The sequence below is a fragment of the Onthophagus taurus genome, unplaced genomic scaffold (assembly GCF_036711975.1).
Source record: "Onthophagus taurus isolate NC unplaced genomic scaffold, IU_Otau_3.0 ScKx7SY_16, whole genome shotgun sequence".
Lineage (NCBI taxonomy): Eukaryota > Metazoa > Arthropoda > Insecta > Coleoptera > Scarabaeidae > Onthophagus > Onthophagus taurus.
The window spans coordinates 1,617,579-1,632,586 of record NW_027248941.1 but is presented as its reverse complement, the minus strand read 5'-3'; the positions used below and the strand labels follow the sequence as shown (position 1 = coordinate 1,632,586).

Genomic DNA, 15,008 nt, shown 5'->3' with positions numbered 1-15,008 from the left:
GATTTAATTTTTTATGTTGATATGAGAAAACTAATAACCATAGGCGTTGAAATTTATCCAATTTTAATAATAAAATTAAAAAATATGTACAGGGTCATTCACGACGACCGTCCATTAGAACTTTACAGGGTTCTGGCCAAAATTAAAATTTAAAAATTCAGATTTCAGATTTAACACTTCCGATTATACCGGAAGTCGCGACCTACTTAATTTTATTAGTATTAGTTCTAGTGATAGTGCAAAACTAGAATTAACACTAGACCGAGAACTAGAATCATTCGGATTTAGCCGCACGTCTCTTAAGACGGCTAAACCCGAATGATTCTAGTTCTAGGTCTTGTGTTAGTTCTAGTGATAATGATTCGGATTTAGCGATAGTTCTAGTGATAATGCTAGTGTAAAACTAGAACTATCACTAGACCTAGAACTAGAATCATTCGGATTTAGCCGCACGTCTCTCAAGACGGCTAAACCCGAATGATTCTAGTTCTAGGTCTTGTATTAGTTCTAGTGATAATAATTCGGATTTAGCGATAGTTCTAGTGATAATACTAGTGTAAAATTAGAACTAACACTAGACCGTGAACTAGAATCATTCGGATTTAGCCGCACGTCTTTCAAGACGGCTAAACCCGAATGATTCTAGTTCTAGGTCTTGTGTTAGTTCTAGTGATAGTACAAAACTAGAACTAACACTAGATCTAGAACTAGAATCATTCGGATTTATCCGCACGTCTTTCAAGACGGCTAAACCCGAACGATTCTAGTTCTAGGTCTTGTGTTAGTTCTAGTGATAGTGCAAAACTAGAACTAACACTAGATCTAGAACTAGAATCATTCGGATTTAGCCGCACGTCTTTCAAGGCGGCTAAACCCGAATGGTGGTCCATTAGAACTTTACAAGTTCTGGCCAAAATTAAAATTTGAAAATTCAGATTCGACTAAAATATTTTGAGATATCTAACACTTCCGGTTATACCGGAAGTCGCGACCTACTTAATTTTATTAAATGGAACACCCTGTATATTTTTACATATTTGGATTTGTCTGTTTCAAGTCAAGCTTGTTTGTGCAAAAGCACGGCTAAACCCGAATATTTCTAGTTCTAGGTCTAGTGTTAGTTCTAGTTTTAGTTCAATAACAACATAGATAGTACTAGATTGCACCATCTAGTGCTTAATAGCACTACTTGACACTGTCACTAGAACTAACACTATACCTAGAACTAGAATCATTCGGGTTTAGCCGCACGTCTCTCAAGACGGCTATTAGACGGCGATTAAGTAGTAAACGTGTTAAGAAAATTTCACTAAATAATAATAATTTATCATTTACTTAATTCTTATAGATACAAATACTCAATTCGCTTCAAATTTAATTAATTATCGCTGGTATATTAAATCTTAACACATAATGGGTAATCGAAGTGTTAAGTTATATATGAATACATCTTTATAATTACTAAGTGTATACATTTTCGGTTATTTTTTAAGAAATATTTTTGGGGTATTACAAAAATTTTAATCAAACACTCAATATATTAATTAAATAGTCAATGTGTTAAGAAAATATCAATAAATAATGATACTTTATCGTTCGCTAATTATTATAGATATAATAGATCGTCTATTAGTTTAAAATTTAATTATTATTATCGCTATATGAGATCTTAGCACGCAATAGGTAGTCAAAGTGTTAAAAAAAATTGAGGGTTCATCTTTGCTTCAATAATATAGTGTAAATGAGATAAATTCAATAAAATTAAATGAATTATTACTAAAAGATATTTGATCATATTTGGTAGTTAATGTGTTAAGTAATGTATGAATAAATTGTTATAATTTCAAAATAGATCATTATATTTTGTTGATATTCAAAAATTTTCGATTTAACGCTTATAATATATGAATTAAGTAGTCAATGCGAATTACTTTACATTACCGTACTGTTCAGAGGGAAATTAAGATATCTTTGTACTAATATATTGGGTAAACGCGCGAAAATTTTGAAAAATTTTTCAAACGAAATTTGTTTCTGATTCGATTCTAAACAAAATTGATTTAATAAATTTCTTGATGGAACCTTTGATTATGAAAATATAAATAAAAACGATATGACCGATTATATCGGATATACAAAATATAAAAATCTATGGTCGTCCGAAACACATTAACCGTAAATCTAGCCCGTAGAACAAACGAACATCGATCAAACAAACGAGCGCGGCGAAACTAAAAGCGACGCGATGGTGCCGCGACCAAATATTGTCCCAAGTATTAGCCGGGAGGGCTCCCGAGAGCGCGCCCCCTCGTTTTGTTTACTCGAAACAAAGATAAAAAACGCGGAGAGGACAGCCGAACTTAATCGAATTTTCGTGTTACTACTGCATAACCAAACTTATTTCTTTTTTTTTTTTGTTCAACTTTTTTTAGTTGAAGTTTTTTTAACACCATATAGATAGTAGGTCAGACGAAAGGATGGATGAATTAATCCCCAGCTGCGATTTTTATTAGAGTAATGTTTTAAAAGTGACGTTAAAGCTAAACTATAGAGACCATCAGAAAGCTTCCGGACATCTTTAAAGTCCCCTAGTTTATTACTAGAAGTAGAACTAACACTATACCTAGAACTAGAAACATTCGGGTTTAGCCGTCTTGAGAGACGAACGGCTAAACCCGAATGATTCTAGTTCTAGGTATAGTGTTAGTTCTAGTGACAGTATCAAGTAGTGCTAGTAAGCACTAGATGGTGCTAGATTGTATGTTGTTATTGTACTAAAACTAGAATTAACACTAGACCTAGAACTAGAAAGTTTCGGGTTTAGCGTGCGTCTTCAGAAACTTTCTAGTTCTAGGTCTAGTGTTAGTTCTAGTTTTGTTTGTTATTCGGCGCCACATTGTTGTATATCTTTATTAAACTGACACACTAGACTTAGAACTAGAACTAGAACTCTCACACTTTATAGTTAATGTGTTAAGTAATATGCAAATAAATCTTTATAATTTGAAAATAGATGATAAATTTAAGAAAAAATCATCTATTTTCAAATTATAAAGATTTATTTGTATTTTACTTAACACATTAACTATAAAGTGTGTTATAACCAAATTTCTTTTAATAATAGTTCTATGATGTCGAAATTTCCAAAATTAAACTTATTTATGCTTATATGTAATATTTATATCTATAAAAATTAGTAAACGATAAATTATTATTATTTATGAATATTTTCTTAACACATTGACTACTTAATTAATATAATATAAGATTTAGATTGAAATTTATAAAATATCTCAAATATTTTTCTCACAATATTTCCAAAAATTGATCTATTTTGAAATTATCAAGAATTATTGATATATCACATAACACATTAACTGCTAAATATGAGTGTTATGCATAAATTTATTTTAATAATGATTTTACAATGTTAAAATTTATAAAATTTAACTCAATTACGCCTATATTAATGAAAAAAAGTAAAATCTTCAATTTTATTTTAACACATTAACTACCAATTGAATGTTAAGATCTAATATAAGCAATAATCAATTAAATTTGAAGCAAATGCGATATCTATATCTATATAAATTTAGTAAACGATAAATTATTATTATCTATACATTTTTTTCTTAACACATTGATTACTCAATCAATATAAGTGTTAGATTGAAATTTTTGTGATGTTCCAAATATATGACTCAAAATTTAACTAAAAAATGATCTATTTTCAAATTATAAAGATTTATTTGTATATTACTTAACACATTAACTATAAAGTGTGAGAGTATCACCAAATTTCTTTTAATAACAGTTCTATGATGTCGAAATTTCCAAAATTAAACTTATTTATGCTTATATTAACGAAAAAAAAGGAAATAATTTGAAACTAATGTAATATTTATATCTATAAAAATTAGTAAACGATAAATTATTATTATTTATGAATATTTTCTTAACACATTGACTACTTAATCAATATAATATAAGATTTAGATTGAAATTTATAAAATATCTCAAACATAATACAATATTTCCAAAAATGGATCTATTTTGAAATTATCAAGAATTATTGATATATCACATAACACATTAACTGCTAAATATGAGTGTTATGCATAAATTTATTTTAATAATGATTTTACAATGTTAAAATTTATAAAATTTAACTCAATTACGCCTATATTAATGAAAAAAAGTAAAATCTTCAATTTTATTTTAACACATTAACTACCCATTGAATGTTAAAATATAATATAAGCAATAATCAATTAAATTTGAAGCAAATATGATATCTGTATCTATACAAATTTAGTAAACGATAAATTATTATTATCTATACATTTTTTTCTTAACACATTGATTACTCAATCAATATAATATAAGTGTTAAATTGAAATTTTTGTGATGTTCCAAATATATGACTCAAAATTTAACTAAAAAATGATCTATTTTCAAATTATAAAGATTTATTTGTATATTACTTAACACATTAACTATAAAGTGTGAGAGTATCACCAAATTTCTTTTAATAATAGTTCTATGATGTCGAAATTTTCAAAATTAAAGTTATTTATGCTTATTTTAATGAAAAATAGGAAACAATTTGAAACTAATGTAATATTTATATCTATAAGAATTAGTAAACCATAAATTACTATTATTTATGAATATTTTCTTAACACATTGACTACTTAATCAATATAATATAAGATTTAGATAGAAATTTATAAAATATCTCAAAATTTTTTCTCAGAATATTTCCAAAAATTGATCTATTTTGAAATTATCCAAAATTATTGATATATCACGTAACACATTAACTGCTAAATATGAGTGTTATGCATAAATTTATTTTAATAATGGTTTTCCAATGTCAAAATTTATAAAATTTAACTGATTTACGCTTATATTAATGAAAAAAAGTAAAATCTTCAATTTTATTTTAACACATTAACTACCCATTGAATGTTAAGATCTAATATAAGCAATAATCAATTAAATTTGAAGCTAATACGATATTTATCTCTATACAAATTTAGTAAACGATAAATTATTATTATCTATGCATATTTTCTTAACACATTGATTACTTAATCAATATACTATAAGTATTAGATTGAAATTTTTGTGATATTTCAAAAATATGACTCAAAATTTAACTAAAAAATCATCTATTTTCAAATTATAAAGATTTATTTGTATATTACTTAACACATTAACTATAAAGTGTGAGAGTTATAACCAAATTTCTTTTAATTTCCAAAATTAAAATTATTTATGCTTATATTAATGAAAAAAAAGGAAACAATTTGAAACGAATGTAATATTTATATCTATAATAATTAGTAAATCATAAATTATTATTATTTATGAATATTTTCTTAACACATTGTAAGTAGTCAATATGTTAAGATATCAATAGAATATAAGATTTAGATTGAAATTTATAAAATATCTCAAATATTTTTCTCACAATATTTCCAAAAATTGATCTATTATGAAATTATCAAGAATTATTGATATGTCACGTAACACATTAACTGCTAAATATGAGCGTTATGCATAAATTTATTTTAATAATGATTTTACAATGTCAAAATTTATAAAATTTAACTCATTTACGCCTATATTAATAAAAAAAAGTAAAATCCTCAATTTTATTTTAACTCATTAACTACCCATTGAATGTTAAGATCTAATATAAGCAATAATCAATTAAATTTGAAGCAAATACAATATTGAAGCAAAATATTTCTCAAAATTTAACTAAAAAATCATCTATTTTTAAATTATTATAAAGATTTATTTGTATTTTACTTAACACATTAACTATAAAATGTGAGATAACGTTCTATGATATCGAAATTTTCAAAATTAAACATATTTATGTTTATATTATATTAATATTTATATCTATAAAAATTAGTAAATCATAAATTACCATTATTTATGAATATTTTCTTAACACATTGACTAATTAATCAATATAATATGAGATTTAATTAGAAATTTTTAAAATATCTCAACAATTTTTCTCACAATATTTCCAAAAATTGATCTATTTTGAATTTATAAAGAGTTATTGATAGATTATTTAACACTTTAACTACCAACTATGAGAATTGTATCTAAATTTATTTTAGTAACGATTTTACAATATCAAAATTTAACTCATTTAAGTTATATTAATAAATGTAGTCCTCGATTTTATGTTAACACATTGATTACCATATGTTAGAAACCCCTTAAATAAGTTATAATATGATTTTTAATAATTAATTTAATAATTACAAAGTACTAAGCTCATGTAGAGGAGATGTGAGAAATATCTAAGAAGCCACTCTCGACCTAACTATACTAATTGCTTGGAAAAACGTCTTATTTGAACGACTTTTAGTTCTATGACATGGTGTCGACGTTGGGATCACATCGAATGTGTGATTTTGAATAAAGTTACTAAAAATCACTTTCTACATCGATGTACACTTCACTACTTAGGTTGTATGCCAGTTTTAGGTTCTATGAGAAACATTGTTAAATTGCTTTCTAAATCATTTAATCACTGCCTCGGCAAGGAATACATACTTTTTTGTGTCTGAGCTTTTTGAGTTTAGAAAACCTCAAAATTCAAATTTTTGCCTCGGCAGCATTACTGAAGTTGAAAAATAACTTCTGAATAACTCATTGGTATAAAGAAAAGTTCTGATGTTTATTTTTAAACAAGTACTCTTCATTGCCTTAACAACACTGTGTATATTTTTCATCTCGAACTAGAAGCCTCGATTTTTAATTGATTCATTAATAGTATTGGAAAATCTTTACTGATCGATTTCAAAATACTTGAGCCACCGCCTCGGCAAAGAAATGACACAATCACTACCTCGACAATATAGCAAAAAAGTGAAAATAGGATAAAGGAAATTGTGAAAGTAAGAAATAATTAGTTGATTGTCACGGTTCAACATCCTCCCCATTTCTTCTTCAGTAATTTCGCAATAAATTTCCTCAATTAAGAATCAGTTAATCTTAAGATAATCGGCGATATCTTGATTTTACCCCTATTTATCAAAGAACAATCTTAAAACCAAAAACTTTCTTTTCGAAGAGTTCATAAAAGGTCGTAAAACAGGGTGGGTGTAAATATTTGTCGGTCCAGTCCTTTTTTTTTTGTTGTTGAACTTTCGGCGACCCCCACGTGAGATGCGACCACGCTCCTGCTCATCCACAATGTTCTGTGGACAGATCAATCAAGAATTAGGGCGACGCACCGGTTACTTCTGTAGCATCCTCGGCCTTTCGGGGCCTTTTGTAATCCATCAGCCGTGAAAATATTAGGCCCGTCTTGTTCTCGGGGGGTAGGCGAGTTTTTTTTTGTTTCTCCACAAGGACCCCGATAACTCCGTTCAGATCTGGACCACTGGCCCGGAAGGTCAAAGGAGACCGCGTCAAGAGCAGATTCTCCTCTCGTTTTGTATTATACTAAGTGGGTCCGATCCCGGGGATTAAACCCCTTCTTCTTTAAGATTAACTTAATCTAAAGGGAGATACACTTTTTTCATCTTTTTTATTTTTGTGTTAAGTTAAAAAATTCCTATTGTTCTTGGAAACGCTAAAACTACGGCGTTCCCGATAGGGGGTCGGGTTCACGAACAGAAATAAAAATCAACCCCCCGCCGAAAGGTTTCACCCCCGGGGGACATCAAAGAAACAGTTAAACCCGCAATTTATAGACTCTAACTGTCGAAGGATTTAACACCTGCGAAATAAAAGTATTATATATATTTTATGTATGTATAATGTAAGAAAAATAAATTCCCCCTCCCCCTCCCCTTAAAACTTTGGCGTCATCTCTTCATCACGGCAACCGCGATTATTTACCATCGGACCACCCAAACGATGCGCAATGCGCGATTATCTCCGAACGGGTGACGGTGCGGGTTGAAGGGGATTAGAAATAGTTGGTGGGGGAATAAATAGGCGGGGTCGATGGCGTGGCTAAAACGGAGCTTCGGCAACGTCGCGATTTTCCCTCTCCGTCCAACGAGGCATGCGCCTTCGAAGCGGAGAGTTCGGAGCGACGATATCGTCTTTTTTGTTTTAATTTTGTTTTTTTTTTTTTTGTGTTGTGTGTGGTGTTCTCTCTCTGACGCGCGCTTAATTTGTAAAACAAATAGGCGACCTCTCGAGGGGGGCCGGGCGAAATCGGCGCGCTTTTGTTTTCTCTTCTTCTCCGATGATCGAGACGACCGGCGTCAGCGTCCTCGTGCTCGTTTTTCGGCGGACGTGGCGGCACCGCGGCGGGGCGCCCCCTCTCGCTTATACGTCCAAAGTCAATCGTGATTTAATTTTTTTTTTGTCTCCCGAAAGGTTTTGAATGAAATTTGTTGATAATTCTTGGTGGAGAGAGAGGGAAGGATTTGCGTAGGTTGCCTTCTAGATTCGGCGGGTCGCGTTTCGATTAATGTCGGACAAATGCCGATCGGGCATTAACATACACAGGCACAGACGCGCCGATTTGTAACAATTGCCGGATTTGCATACGCCGGCGGTTGGCGGCACTGCGGTCACCCGACACAACACACACACACTCTCTCACGGCAAATTAAATTACACGACACGGGTGGCGAGTTATTTGCATAAACGGCAACCAGCCGCCGGGGACTCCCCACCGATTTTCGACAAATCAACCCAGATTTCCGAAACAACGTATGTCTTTTCGCCATTTTCATTAATTTCTTAATACCCTCGGTGGTGTCCTCGTTACATTATGTTCCTTTTATCTTTAAGGGTGATCAGCAGCGCCAACATCAAAGAAGCCATAACGTTTTTACGAGTGACCCGTTTCGTATATAAGTATGTATAGTGGATGCATAGTAATGCGGCGTGTCGGTGTGGTCATCGGCCCGCCTCGATCTGGGTGGTTATCTGCCGGTCGAGTGGCAAACTAAAGACACCGGTTTTACATTAAGACCGTCCCGCTATCTACCCGGCTACTGTGTAGATTAAATTCGTATCCCCCCAGTTCGTTTTAACACCCCGACTATACCTTTAAATCGCCTCCACAACTAAACGCGGTCCAACCAAAGTGTTTCTCTTTAATCTTTTTTGAAATTCTTTTTTTGTTACGAGGCGATAAAACGGCACTCACCCGACGAATGAGAGAAAAAAATGGAAATTGTTTTAAGAAACAACAAACGAAAGTGTTTTATGGCCGAGGCGCCATCTTCGCGAAGGGCGGCAATTAGAGAAGACGCGCTAAACGGCACCGTAAATACGGTACAAAAGAAATGGGAAAAAAGGTCTCTTTCGGTGACCAAGAACCAATCTTGGCGCCGGCGGCGCGCGTGTAATGCGCCCGGATGAGCCGCTGCTAATCCTGCGGGAAAGAAGTGTTAAGTAAACTGGATTTGCGTGCCGACCTCACTCACGTAGGGATTGCCCGTAGTAAGCCCTTTAACTCAATTATAAGCTCTCCGTTGCACGCTATTATGTCGAACTACTGTTTTGTAAAGGGACTTACATCTCTCGCTATGTATTTATAGAAATAACTTTGAAAAAAAATTATATTGCGCTAAAGATCAAGAAACTAGTAGCTGCATCATGGATTCCAAATATTTGTTCTGGTTCATCACAACATCGACAAATTCCATATGTTCAGCGACTTCAAGTCCATTTAATACAAGTCAAACTATATCATGTCCTGTATAGGTACTACATCCCATAGTTACAATGAAGAAGTGTATAAAAATACACTACTCTCCAAAATTATCGCACCACCTAAATTATGCATTAAGTTTAAAGATATTTTTTTTTTAATCAACGGATGGACTTTGATGATTCTTTCTTCACGGTATAGGTTGATTTTTATGGAAGAAATGGTTTCTGACAATTGTCAACGTTTTACCCATATACGGGGTGTAAAAAGAAATTTATGTCTTTTCTTCTAATTTTGCAACACCCTGTGGAATTTATCAGAAAGAACCGCTACATTCCATTTACATTACGTTAGAATGGCAACCCTTCTCTACATTTTCGTTCAAGAATCATCTGGATATCTCTTTTATCAAGGAAGATACACATTTTTTAACCCTTTGCACTCGTATGTCGCCGTACAGGCGGCACACCATGTTAAACGCGCCTGAAAATGATAGTTTGGATAGTGATAATATTAGTGAAGAAAGTGACTCTAGTAGTGGTAGTGATATTATAGTTACTAAAAGACAGAAAACCATACCTTTACCATCAAGTTCAAGCAGCAGTGTAGAAGACGAGAATATAACACAACGTGGTAATTTTGGTCCATGGCAGGACATCACATGTCACGATTAGGTACCAGACAGGATTCTATTTACTTCTGGGGATAAAATGGTAGGACCACAAATTCCAGATACTTGTACAAAACTCATAGATTTTTTCAAGCTCTTTTTTACCGATGAGCTAATAATAAAAACGCTAGACATAAAATAGCACAGAAGAGGTTGTCAAAACGTTCTACATGGCACACGTGGGTAGATTACAGTAGAAGAGTTTACCGCATTTAATGGGGTTGTCCTAAATATGGGTCCGATAACCGTATCTAATATCCATGAGTATTGGTCACAACAGTTTAATGCCAAAATACCTTTTTTAATAGTATATTTAGAAGAGAACGATTTTTACAATTAGGGCTCGAACTCAGAAAGTCAATCACTATTTAGATTATTTGGACAAACAATTCAAAGAACATTTTGTTCCATCAAGAGAGATATCGGTAGACGAATCTGTTGTTGGATTAAAGGGTAAAATTAGTTTTTTAACTTACAACCCTAACGAGCCTACGAAATGGGGGATAAGAATTTATGTAATGGCGGATGCTAACACCAGGTATGTTTATTCAATATTATTTTATTCATTTCCGATAGATACTATACGAGCTTGCCACTTGTAGAAGAGTTGTTAAAACTAAATGTTCAATTGACAAATAAACCGCAAATTTATACCTGATTCTATCAAAAAACCAACATTTGCCGAAGATAACACATTTGCATGCAGATCAGGTAATTTGATGTTATTGGCATGGAAAGATAAAAGGGTCGTCACCACACTTACTTCGTGGGATATTTCAGGAACACAGCCTATCAACAGAAGAGTACGTGGAGGTAACTTACAAGTTGTAAATAAGCCAATTATGGGAGGTGTCGACCGCGCAGACTCTTATTCAGTTTTTTGTTTCCTGAGGAAGTCTTTGAAGTGGTGGCGAAAGTTATTTTTCTGGGGACTCGAAATGTCCAGTGTCAATGCATATTTATTATATAAAATTTCACAACGGGGCCAAAACAAAAAACCAATGACACATCTAAAGTTTGTTCGGGAAACTTTCGGCAGGGGTTCAAAACTTCTGGCAGACCATCATCTGTAGATACAAAACAGCGGCTAAATGGTAAATTACATATTTTACGCCAAAATGATGGGAAGAAAAAAAGACTGTGCGGTATGTTCTAAGAATAAGTTATCGTGAAATAGGCTTGAGATTAGGAGTTTCTCCTACAGCAATATCACGTGCCGTTCAACGATTCATCAAGAGACAAATGATCATACAAGACGACCTGGACAAGGAAGAAGGAGAGTCACAACACTACACCAAGATCGTTTTATTAGACTTCGTGCTTTAAGGGAACGTTTTGTTACAATGAGAAACTTACAGATACATTTCATAATATTCGAATTAGTACTAACACTGTACAAAGGCGTCTCGCCGAAGGTGATTTGCATGCCAGGATTCCTGCCAGAGCACCAAATTTAAACGCAAATCATCGTAGAAGGAAATTCCAATTTGCCAGAGAACATCTTGACTGGAATGCTGATGACTGGGAACAAGTACTGTTCACAGATGAATCAAGGTTTTGTTTATACAGCTCAGATAGTGCAATATACGACCGACAACTTTATTTAATGGAGGATCTGTAATGGTTTGGGGTGGAATTTCGCTTACAGCACGAACAGACCTTGTTTCTTTGCGAAGAGGTTCATTAACAGGTATATTACATTTTATCGGAACACGTGGTACCCTTTGCTCCTTACATAGGAAATAATTTTTTATTAATGCATGATAATGCAAGACCTCATGTTGCCTATACGGTCCGTGACTATTTGGTACACGAACCATGGACTGGCCACCCTGTAGCCCTGATTTCAATCCAATAGAGAATTTATGGGATAATATTGATCGTCAGTTAAGGGGCCGACATCCACCACCTATCGTTTTGGACGACGTTGAGAGGATGGTAAGAGAGGTTTGGGATGCAATTGATCAAGATCAAATTCGACGCTTGATTTTAACTATGCCTCGTCGCTGTGAAGAACTGATACGGAAATACACGTTATTAGGTGATTTTGAGAGAATTGATTAAGAATTATGTAGTGTTTTTTAGTTTTCACTTACTTGTTTAAAATGTAAATAAAAATTCGTTACATTTAAACTTCACTACGTCACTTCAACATATGCCTGGAAAAGAATAAACCTACACAACTGCTTTAATAAGTGATCCAAGATATTGCAGCAACAATGATCCTTCCCTTCAGAAATAGCATAAAGTAGCATTTATTCACATATTTTCTTAGCAAACTTAGGTTGTGACACTTTTTTATACCGGGTATTGTAGTGATGTAGTGATAAGTTATAAGCTTGAATATAAATAACTTCCGGACATCCAAAATTCCAAATCCTACGCTGTAATACATACTGTAGTAAATTCCATAGCGTAGCCACGACTCTACCAAACAATGCTACAATGTCTTCTACAATCCATCAAAGCTAATCAAATATTTTTATTATGTCACTTTCTGCCTTAGCCTTCACCCCTTCCTATGTTGAATCTGAGTATACAACAACTATAACAGCTGTTCATACAGGGTGTGTCAACAAAACTTCCTTTTTTTTTTAATTGTGCGCCATTTAATCAGTTGATGTCGTAGCGGAGCGCTAGTGGTCACGTTCAAGAGGATGCACTATAAAGTTTTGTTCCGACATAGTTCAGGCGCCATAATTATGGCGCCTGAACATACATGCTATTGCCGAGACAGTCGCTAAAGTGTATATGGTATTAATATTATTAAAAACTGAGACAGCAAAACTGCCGAGGCAGTAGTTAAAGTGTATAAGTATTAATAGTATTAAGAACCGAGGCAGCAAAGCTGCCGAGGCAGTAGCTAAAGTGTATATAGTATTAATATTATTGAAAACCGAGGCAGCAAAGCTGCCGAGGCAGGAACTGTATTTTTTAGATATGTAAGTATATTACTATATAGAATATTAACAATATTATTAAAAACCGAGGCAGGAACGTGGCCGAAGCAGTAGCTAAAGTGTATATAGTATTAATATTATTAAAAACCGAGGCAGGAACGTGGCCGAAGCAGTAGCTAAAGTGTATATAGTATTAATATTATTGAAAACCGAGGCAGCAAAGCTGCCGAGGCAGGAGCTGTATTTTTTTGATATGTGAGTATATTACTATATATAATATTAATAATATTATTAAAAACCGAGGCAGGAACGCTGCCGAGGCAGTAGCTAAAGTGCATATTGTATTAATATTATTGAAAACCGAGGCAGCAAAGCTGCCGAGGCAGGAGCTATATTTTTTTTATATGTGAGTATATTACTATATATAATATTAACAATGTTATTAAAAACCGAGGCAGGAACGCTGCCGAGGCAGTAGCTAAAGTGTATATAGTATTAATATCATTAAAAACCGAGGCAGGAGCTGTATTTTTTTTGATATGTGAGTATATTACTATATATAATATTAACAATATTATTAAAAACCGAGGCAGGAACGCTGCCGAGGCAGTAACTAAAGTGTATATAGTATTAATATTATTGAAAACTGAGGCGGCAAAGCTGCCGAGGCAGGAGCTGTATTTTTTAGATATGTGAGTATATTACTATACAGGGTAATTCAAATTCGACCCCCACCATTGGAATCTCAGAAACCATAAGAGATACAAAAATGGTTAAATGGGGGCAAAGTTGCGTATCTTCGAGCTCATCATTTTTCAACTAAATTTGTGGATCTAGCAGTTTTAGTTTTTAAAATATGGCCGAAAAACAAAAATCGTTTTTTGCCTATAACTCCTTTATTTTTAATTTTTTCGAGAATCTGAAAAAAACATTCTTAAGGCAACTTTTTATAAAAAATGTCATGACATAACTAGAAATTTTTTCCGACGTTTCGTTTTCGTGAAACTATCATCGGGTTTATTTTTTCTTATGATTTCAATGATATGTCACATAATGTATTTCATTTAAAAAAACATTGAATTATTCAAAAAAAAAAAAAAGAATAAACCTGATGATAGTTTCAGACGTCGGAGAAAATTTTTAGTTGTGTCATGACATTTTTCATAAAAAGTTGCCTTAAGAATGTTTTTTCAGATTTAGGAAAAAAGAAAAATAAAGGAGTTATAGGTAAAAAACGATTTTTGTTTTTCGGCCATATTTTAAAAACTAAAACGGCTAGATCCAAAAACTTTCTTGAAAAATGATGAGCTCTAAGATACGCAACTTTGCCGCTATTTAACCATTTCTGTATCTCTTATGGTTTCTGAGATCCCAACGGTGGGGGTCGAATTTGAATTACCCTGTATATAATATTAACAATATTATTAAAAACCGAGGCAGGAACGTAGCCGAGGCAGTAGCTAAAGTGTATATAGTATTAATATTATTGAAAACCGAGGCAGCAAAGCTGCCGAGGCAGGAGCTGTATTTTTTTGATATGTGAGTATATTATTATATATAATATTAACAATATTATTAAAAACCGAGACAGGAACGCTGCCGAGGCAGTAGCTAAAGTGTATATAGTATTAATATTATTGAAAACCGAGGCAGCAAAGCTGCCGAGGCAAGAGCTGTATTTTTTTGATATGTGAGTATATTACTATATATAATATTGACAATATTATTAAAAACCGAGGCAGGAACGCTGCCGAGGCAGTAGCTAAAATGTATATAGTAT

General features: G+C 32.8%; 1 protein-coding gene and 1 pseudogene across 4 annotated transcripts in view; one reads left to right on the top strand and one right to left on the bottom strand.

Moving 5' to 3' along the window:
• Window positions 1–15,008, bottom strand: part of LOC111415470 (optomotor-blind protein-like) — a 97,240-nt gene that overhangs the window by 14,947 nt on the left and 67,285 nt on the right. The gene's annotated exons all lie outside the window — the stretch shown is intronic.
• LOC139432471 (piggyBac transposable element-derived protein 4-like) lies at window positions 10,129–11,197 on the top strand (annotated as a pseudogene).